This window comes from Neomonachus schauinslandi, chromosome 8 (genome assembly GCF_002201575.2).
Source record: "Neomonachus schauinslandi chromosome 8, ASM220157v2, whole genome shotgun sequence".
NCBI classification, from domain to species: Eukaryota; Metazoa; Chordata; class Mammalia; order Carnivora; family Phocidae; genus Neomonachus; species Neomonachus schauinslandi.
Genome location: NC_058410.1, coordinates 144598705 through 144607503, shown reverse-complemented (window position 1 = coordinate 144607503; position 8799 = coordinate 144598705). Strand labels below are relative to the sequence as shown.

Here is an 8799-nt window from a genome sequence, read left to right as displayed (position 1 = left end):
TAAAAGAAAATGGAGGGCTAAACCAGTGAGAAAATCTGAATAAAAACAAATCTTTAGTTTATAGAATAGACCAAGGTAAATAAACTAAGAAGTTTCAGTAGTCCTTAAAGTGGAAAATTAAGAGATAATGCCTGGTTATCAAGGGCCTGGAAATAGCAGAGAACCTGCAGAGTTTAGTACTAATAGGAGTAGGGTCTGATGGGTGCTCACTGTCCTCTGCAAAGTCCTCTAAAATAGCTACGCTTCCATCTTCAGTTTGTGGATGTGGAAACAGGCTCAGAGGACTTAATCAAACTTCCTGAAGGTCATGGAATCTGTTAGGAAATAAGAGATAAACTATGAAATATAACTGGTTCATTTAAATTTAATTTCTCTTCTTGGCTAGTGCCAATCTCCCTCCCCACCTTTTCTTACCTTTATTTCCCAGAGGGCTGCTTATCGGCATAGCCTCTCTCTCTCTCTCTTTTTTTCCTAAGGAAAGAGCTCTTGGAATGCTATAATTTAGAATATTAATTCCTGACCATCTAATCGATTACTCGGTATGAGAATGGAGCAGACATCTGCACAGAGATGTTCTGATGAAGCTGGTGTGGGCTGGATCCCTCAGTGCCAGACCCCAGGAAGAACCGACTGTGTTGGGAGGAACCGAGCACTGAGAATGGCAAACCTGTAATTGTGCATCAGGGGGCACCAAGTATTAAACCCCCCAGAGCCTAAGTAAGCATCTCAAGGCCTCTGGGTCAGAGGCAATTTCAAACTTGGAGATAATAAACTCAAAGCTCACTGCCAGGTGGATATGGAAACTGAAGAACGGCATATGAGAAACACAGAGAGGGTCCTGGATTACTGCCACAGTGTGCGTGGGTCTGTGTTGGAATTAACGGTGGCTAAGAACGTGCCCACGGATGGCAAGGACTAGTTTAAAGTGCAAATCAAAGTAGGATATCCAAACCTCTTTCTCAGTTTATAGTTTCCCTTTTTAAGATGGAAAGGTCTTGGGATATCCTTAGGTTCAGTATGTAAAAGGCGCAGATTAAACTTGGAATTCCTTGCATTAGATGGGTTCCTGTGAAATAATATTATGACTCAGGCAAAACTGAATTACTGGCCTCGGAGTTATTGTTGGTGCGGCTCTGGAAGGGTTGAGGCTTGTAACCCTGGCATCTTATCCCAGAAGTATGTAGGGTTAAGGGCAGGCTCCAGCAAGGCTTCCAAAAAGTGAGCATTCAAGACTAGAGGCTAGATACAAATACAGAGAAAAATTTGGAAGCGGTGTGAGATTGAGAACCTTACAGAGTTTAATGACCTCAGAAATAGTATTCTATTCCAAAAAGCGGAAGCGGGAATGGTCTTTCTTTAGTATATTTTATACGTACAACAACACAACAAACACTTAACACTTACTACATGCCAGGAACTGTTCTAGATGCTTTCGTGTATTAACTCATTTAAAATGAAAACAGTCCTTTGAGCGTGGCAATATTATTATCCACATTTTACAAGGGAAGAACCTGTGATACACAGAGATTAAGTGCAAGGTGGAGATGAGATTCCATTCATTCAAGAAGTCCGTGTTCTTAAACGCCTGGTCCTTCTCTCTGTGGAATCCACATAACCTCAGAATTAACTTCCTCTCTGACATATGTCCATTGGGTTTGAGGGAGGCTGGAGCACCGTGCAGCAGCCCCTGTTTGAGAACGTGTCTTTGCCTTGTTCCAGAGGGGGCCGATCTGAGCGTCCGTAGGCTACAGGTGCCCCACGATACCCCAGCAAAGGGCCAGGGGGAAAACGTACAGTAACTACACAAGCCCCCAGGACACCAGACATCACCAGTGCCGACTGCTTCCTACTGGACGTGGACTATTATGCTGGTTGGAGAGGCGTTAACTAGACGGAGCTTTAGGAAGCATGTGTCATGTGAAGAGGGGTTTTGTAACTCTTTCTCCTAGGAGTTGCATACCCCCTGATTCTGGTGACCAGCATGAAGCCTCTGCGTTCCCCTGAGGCTTCAGTCTTTACTCCACTCCTACAGAAGGCTGCAGCTGAATGAGAAGGGGTTGGGGGCGTGTTTTGAGGGTGAATTCCAGCATATCTGGAATTGGCTTGAACTGTTTTACTGAAAAAAGAGATGTAGTGCATGGCACTGACCCTGGCTAAGGCAGGAAATGTGCCGATTAGGAATGCTGCTATGTAACTGTTGGTATGAGGAGTTTCAGGAAGGTTTGTGGTTACCAGCTTGTGAGCATTGTTTATGGGTAAGAATGAGATCGATGATTTGCACCTAGTCTAAGTGAAGCCCCAGGAGGACTCTCGTTGATTAGTAGCCAGAGAATGCCTGCATGACCAGCAGAGGCTAAGAAAGCCCATCTAAGAGCCCTTGGTGTCCCCTGTCTTACTGGTGTTCCATGCATATGTCAGGGGCTTTTGATCTGAAATAGAAAACACGTCCATACAGTTTTTAATGAAAGGAAAATCGGTGTTGATGCCGGACTTCTCCAAACCTCTAACTACGAAGCAGCCTTTAATGCTGTTGCTATTTTGTATCCTTTTCTTAAACTGTACTCTCTTAGGCACGGTTATGTTGGGTCCTGTGAGTCTTCCATAGCAGTGGGATCCTGTCTGCACTGTTGGTGCGCATGACATTGGTTTCAAAATCGGAGAGGAATTTTCAGGAAGGGCTTAATAAGGGAAGCCTTCTTGGAGAAGTGAATTTCTAACTGAACATTTAAAAGGTGACATTTATTAAAAACGAAAACAAAACCTCTTAGAAAATTCTTGTGAAAGCCAGCTATGAATTTTCACATATTCCATATTATTTAATATATAGGAGAAAAACGATAACGAGAGTGAGTTAAGAAGAGCAGGAAAGAATGTTCCAGCTAAAATGATAAACAAATGCTAAGACAAACAAGCAATGAACAGTTACCTTATATCAAAGAGAGAAAGATTAAATTGCAGCGAGTCCCCTAATAAATTCCTTTCAGGTATTTAAGTGGTAGGTAGTTTATTCTATTGGTTTAACATACTTGCCGCGTTAATGGTAAGGTTGCATGCCTTCTTCCTATTCCAGACTGAAAAGCATAGCAGTCAGAAGAGAACTTGCGCGAGCCCCCAGCTCAAAGCTACCTGACCGTCAGCACCTGCGCTCACGTACTTTGCCTTTCCTCTTACTGTTATAAACTCCGGCTCCCATTTCGCCAGACTGTCCCCTCATGAACCAGATCCTGTTCCTTTCCACTTACTCAAGGTCATCACTGCTGCAATTTTCTCTTTCCTGAATTTTCATTTTACTGCTGGATCATTCCCTTCCCTGGTTTTTAAACTTGTTATAATTCCTCGTGTTTCAAAGATAATCCTGGTAGTCTCATAAATCTTGCATCCCTACTACCAACACCCATTTCTCTGTTTCTCTCCATCGTTAGACTTCTCGGAGGATTTGGCTGTGCTCACTGCCTGCATTTCACATTTTCACCTTTGTGTCTTGTGTGCACTCCAACCAGGATCCTACTCCATCGCTCCACCGAGATGGCTCTTTGCAGGTTTGTCCAGGAGACCGCATCACTAAGTCTGTTGGTCAGTTTTCATCCCTAATCTCACGTGGCCATTTGCAGCATGTTAGATAGTTGACCACTCACCCCTCTGGAAACACTTTCTGTTCTTTCCTTCCAGGGTCACCGTGCTCTAGATGTCCCTCCCACTCACTGCCCATCCCGGTCTCTGCTTCCTCCTCCCCTCCCTGACCTAAATGCATTCCCGAGGCTCCCTCTGCCCGAGGCTCTCTTCCCCGGAGAACCGCAGAGCTGCTTCCACATCTCCACCACGGCTTTGCTTAAACGTACTTTGCAAGCTCTTCCTTGACCCTTGCCACTTAAAACTGCAGCCCTGCCACGTTTCCCGGCTTCTGTCCCTCCTATGCTTATCTTCCTAACACTTACAAATGTTACTGTTGTAATGAGGTTTCCAACATTTGTCCACTACGAGCTCAGTGCTTATTGCCTGGCGCAATGTATATTTGGTGAATGAGAAGGAAAAATGTGAACATAGACAAAATATAAAATAGGTTCAGGTTGTCTTCAGGGTCCCTGTACAACCCATCAAAACAAGATGGAAAATGATCTGATAATCTTATTGAGAAGCATTTATTGAGCTATCATCTCATCGCCCTTAATTTAAGATCACAGCGGGCTTAAACACAAACATACACTTACAAGCATATATGGAATATTTGTTTCTTTGGAGAAAGATTAAGCTCCATGGCTAAGAGATACACAACTGTACCTGGGGAATTGAATCCTGATGCTCATTTCTACCTAAACCTCCATCTACTCTGTGTAAAAGATCAGTCTATAAGGATGAAGCATTAATTAGTGAAAGGAAGAATCTATAGAGGATAAAAATGAAATATTTCTGGTATTTTTTATTATGGGGGCTATTCTATTATTCCCATGAGATGGTGGAACAGGTAGAATATATTTGATTCTTTCTACTTTATGCCTAAGTAAGTAAACTAAGGAAACTTTATAAACTACTTCATAAACTAAGTAACAGGTGGTGCTAGGCCATCATAATGTTATTAAGAACATAGTGGCAATTTTTCCCCTTGAGATCTGATGCTCATCATTCCCTATTACCTATAATAGTGGTCTTAAAATTTTTTAGAGAAGAATGTAATGAAACTTAACCATTGTGGAGGAAAAGGGAAATTTTGAAGAGAATTAGTTGGAAATTCCATAGGGTGCTTCCAAAATTGCTATTTCTATAGAGATTTATACTCTCTCTTGATCTCCTGCCCCCACTCCAAGATGTTATTGATTCTAAAATAATGCATATCCAAACAGCATAGAAATTATATAAAATTTCATTAGAGATTGATTCTAAAGGATTTTTATTTACTTATAAGTGCATAGCATATTTTTGCACCAGTAGGACACATACTATAAGTCGTTTTTCGGTGCAAGAAGTGGAAAATGCCAAGTCATGGGTCTCCAAATTCTATACTTCAGCTGCATTAATAATGCCCTTAGTAAAGATCATCACGGCTCAATATCACGTTTTACTTAATTTATAAAGTAGGGAAAATCAACTATATTCTAATTATTCTACCTTCTTATGGGAATAGCAGAATATTGTCTATAGTCAAAACTAAACCCAAAACCCATTCTAACAAGCCCTAATTAATCTAAAATAAAATCTAATCTATCTGGACAAAGTACAAGAATAGTGCTTACAAATAAGAAAATATGTACATTGTGTCTGAAAATGATATTTTTTGAGAACAATTTATTTAGGTATTTGGTATTTTTTCTGGAGCCTCTAGAGTAACCTGAACTTTCTTAAAGACTTTGAGGGAGGGGCGCCTGAGTGGCTCAGTCGTTGGGCGTCTGCCTTCGGCTCAGGTCATGATCCCAGGGTCCTGGGATCGAGTCCCACATCGGGCTCCCTGCTCGGCGGGAAGCCCGCTTCTCCCTCTCCCACTCCCCCTGCTTGTGTTCCTGCTCTCGCTATCTCTCTGTCAAATAAATGAATAAAATCTTTATAAAAAAAAAAAAGACTTTGAGGGAGCTTAAAAAAGAAATTGTTAAACCCAGCTTTTATCCAGTCCCTAATGATACTGCTGAGCAATACCCCCACATTTAAAAGCCCTTATTCACTTGCACAAATTTTAGCATAACATATGTTTTCCCAGATTATGCGATGGGATTTATCCAACTGGTAACATTTCAGGTCTGAAGAAACCTGTCTGCCTTTAGGATTCATTCATCTAATACAGACTGTTCCAATCAACTTCCATTATGACTGGCAAGGGACTGCAGTCATGGGTATAAATGTGAAGAAATCGACATCCAGAGAACACCCAATCATAAAGATTCCAACAGTACCCCAGAATTCGTGTCATTCCTCTCTGCCTCTGTCCAAGGTTATCCTGGTGACAGAGGGGGGAAGTGGAGGTTAATAAACTTCAAACATTTTAAGCAAGAAGCTCTGTGTCAGATTCATAGAGACTGAAAGTCCGCTGGTGTTTCCAGCACCTGGGGGGAGGGGAGAAGGAGGAGTTATTGCTAATGGATACAGAGTTTCAGTTTGGGAAGACGAAAAAGCTCTGAGGGTAGATGGTGGTGATGGTTGTATGACAATGTGAATGTTCTTAATGCCACTGACGATACTCTTAAGAAATGTTAAAATGGTAAACTTGATATTGTGTATATTTTACTGCAATTAAAAAAAGAAAACTAAAAAAAAAGACCTTTCAACCTTTTTTTGTCACAAATAAAGTACTAATAAGTACTAAATATGAGCAAGAAACTCTGTCTTCCGTATAAAGCAAATACCTCATGGTCTTGTTACATAATCTTCTTCATTCACTTTTGCCTCAGAAGGTCAAACATAAATATCACTAAACTCAGTTATATCAGTGATTAAAAATATGCAGGAGCCACACTATGGATCCACATTGCAGTATTGGAGATACTAAGAGCTACATAATGGAATGATTTATTTTGCCTCTCATTCAGAAATTTGGCACTATAAAAGTACATGTGAACTTTCCAGAAAAAATAAATACTTTTTTTTTTTCACTTCTAAGTGTATTCCTTTCATATATGTTGAGGACCTACTGAGTACAAATCACTGTGGCAGAAGCTGGCCTGGGTACAAGAATGCCTGCTGTCTGCGCTCATGGCTGGTATTCTGCAAGCATAGGTTGCTGTTTGGTCCCGAACTGGAGCCCTCCTAGTGATCGGTGCTTGGCTCACAGGGACCTGAGAGCAGTGTGGACTCAGGAATGTTGCATTTTCTCAACCTTGCTAAACACTGAGCTCCCCATCTCACTGAGTGCCTCTTCAGTCTGCGATGTCAGAATTGTCCTTTATTTGCTACGTCTAACAAGGTGTACAGAAGACGGGTCAAAAGACAACCCCCAAACTTTTGCTATCCTTCAGTACTCCCCTTCCCTAGCACCTTCTTTTTTTTTTTTTTTTTAAAGATTTTATTTATTTATTTGAGAGAGAGAGAGAGCATGAGAGGGGGAGGGTCAGAGGGAGAGGCGGACTCCCTGCAGAGCAGGGAGCCCGACGCGGGACTTGATCCCGGGACTCCAGGATCATGACCTGAGCCGAAGGCAGTTGCTTAACCGACTGAGCCACCCAGGCGCCCCCCCAGCACCTTCTTTATGGCTTCTTTAACATCCTTGTTTCTCAGTGTGTGGATCGGGGGTTAACACTGGGAGTGACGATCGCGTAGAAGAGAGTGAGGAACTTGCCCTGGTCCTGGGAATAAGTGTTTGCTGGCTGGAGGTACACGGATACGATGGTGCCGTAGAAGAGAGAGACGACGATCAGGTGGGAGCTGCACGTGTTGAAGGCTTGCTTTCGCCCAGCGGCCGACTCGATCCTAAACACTGCTTGTGCAATGTAACCGTAAGAGATGAGGGTGGGGGAGAGTGGTGCCGGGATGATAAAGATTGCCAAGGCAAATGCCAGTGCCTCGAGGCTTGCCATGCCAATTAGCGCTGGCATCTCACAGAGAAAGTGGTCCCCCCCCCTGTGCCCGCAGCGGGGTGGCCTCAACGTCTGGGGTGCCATTATGAGAGAATTGCCAAAGCCACTCAACCACGCCACTGAAGCCAGCTGCCCACCGAGTGCCGGGTGCCGGGGGCAGGACGACGGCGTAGTGCAGGGGTCTGCAGACGGCAGCAGAGCGGTCGTCCGTCACCACAGCCAGGAGGACGCAGCCCACCGCTCCTGGAGCCAGGACGAAGCGGAGCTGGATGGCACAACCCAGATAGCTGATGGTCTCATCTGAGCCCCAAAGGTTGTAGAGCACCTGAGGGATGGAGCCCGTGGTGAAGCACATGCCCAGGAACGAGAGGTTGGCCAAAAAGAAATACATTGGTGTGTGCCGCAGGGAATCCAGAGCGGAAAGCAAGATGATGGCCATGTTGCCAAGAAGAGTTAGCAGGTAAAAAGTGAGGATGACCACGAAGAGAATGAGTCTAGGTGGGGACGGTCAGAGAAGCCCACCAGGATGAAGCCTTCGAAAGAGCTTGTGTTGCCCTTCTCCATCACCTCTGACTACATATTACCTGTTAGGAGAAAAATGAGCATCTTTGAAGAGTATAGAAGGGCGCCGGGGTGGCTCAGTCAGTTAACTCTTGGTTTGGGCTCAGGTCATGATCTCAGGGTTGTGAGATGGAGCCACCCCTCCTCGGGCTCCTCCCTGGGTGTGGAGCCTGCTTAAAATTCTCTCTTTCTCTCCCCTACTCCCCCCCACCCCTGCTCACACACACACTCTCTCAAACAAACAGAGTATAGATATACTCCCTCAATGAAATGACTGGTAAAATGGTAAAGTGGAAATGCCTTTGGAAATGCTGGATGCTTGACTCAGGATTTCAATAAGTATTTTTTTTTTTTAAAGATTTATTTATTTATTTATTTGACAGAGAGAGACACAGTGAGAGAGGGAACACAAGCAGGGGGAGTGGGAGAAGGAGAAGCAGGCTTCCCGCTGAGCAGGGGGTTGGAGGAAGATCATGACCTGAGCCCAAGGCAAACACTTAATGACTGAGCCACCCAGGCACCCCAGGATTTCAATAAGTATTAAGTCATTATTTGGTCTGAGGAGCACAATATTTGGGAGTTTTTCAGATTCATGGCTATGATTATTTACCAACAATTTGCATCATTCTTTTCAGTTTCACAGCTCATTATTTCAAAAGCTCATTATTTTACAAGGAAATAAAATGATCCACTTTTTTTTTTTAAATGGGGAAGCCCGGTATGTAAACAAACCATGGATAAG

At 43.5% G+C, this 8799-nt stretch overlaps 1 pseudogene; it reads right to left on the bottom strand.

Moving 5' to 3' along the window:
• Positions 1–285: 285 nt before the first annotated feature.
• LOC123325488 lies at positions 286–8060 on the bottom strand (annotated as a pseudogene).
• Between the last annotated feature and the right edge of the window lie 739 nt (positions 8061–8799).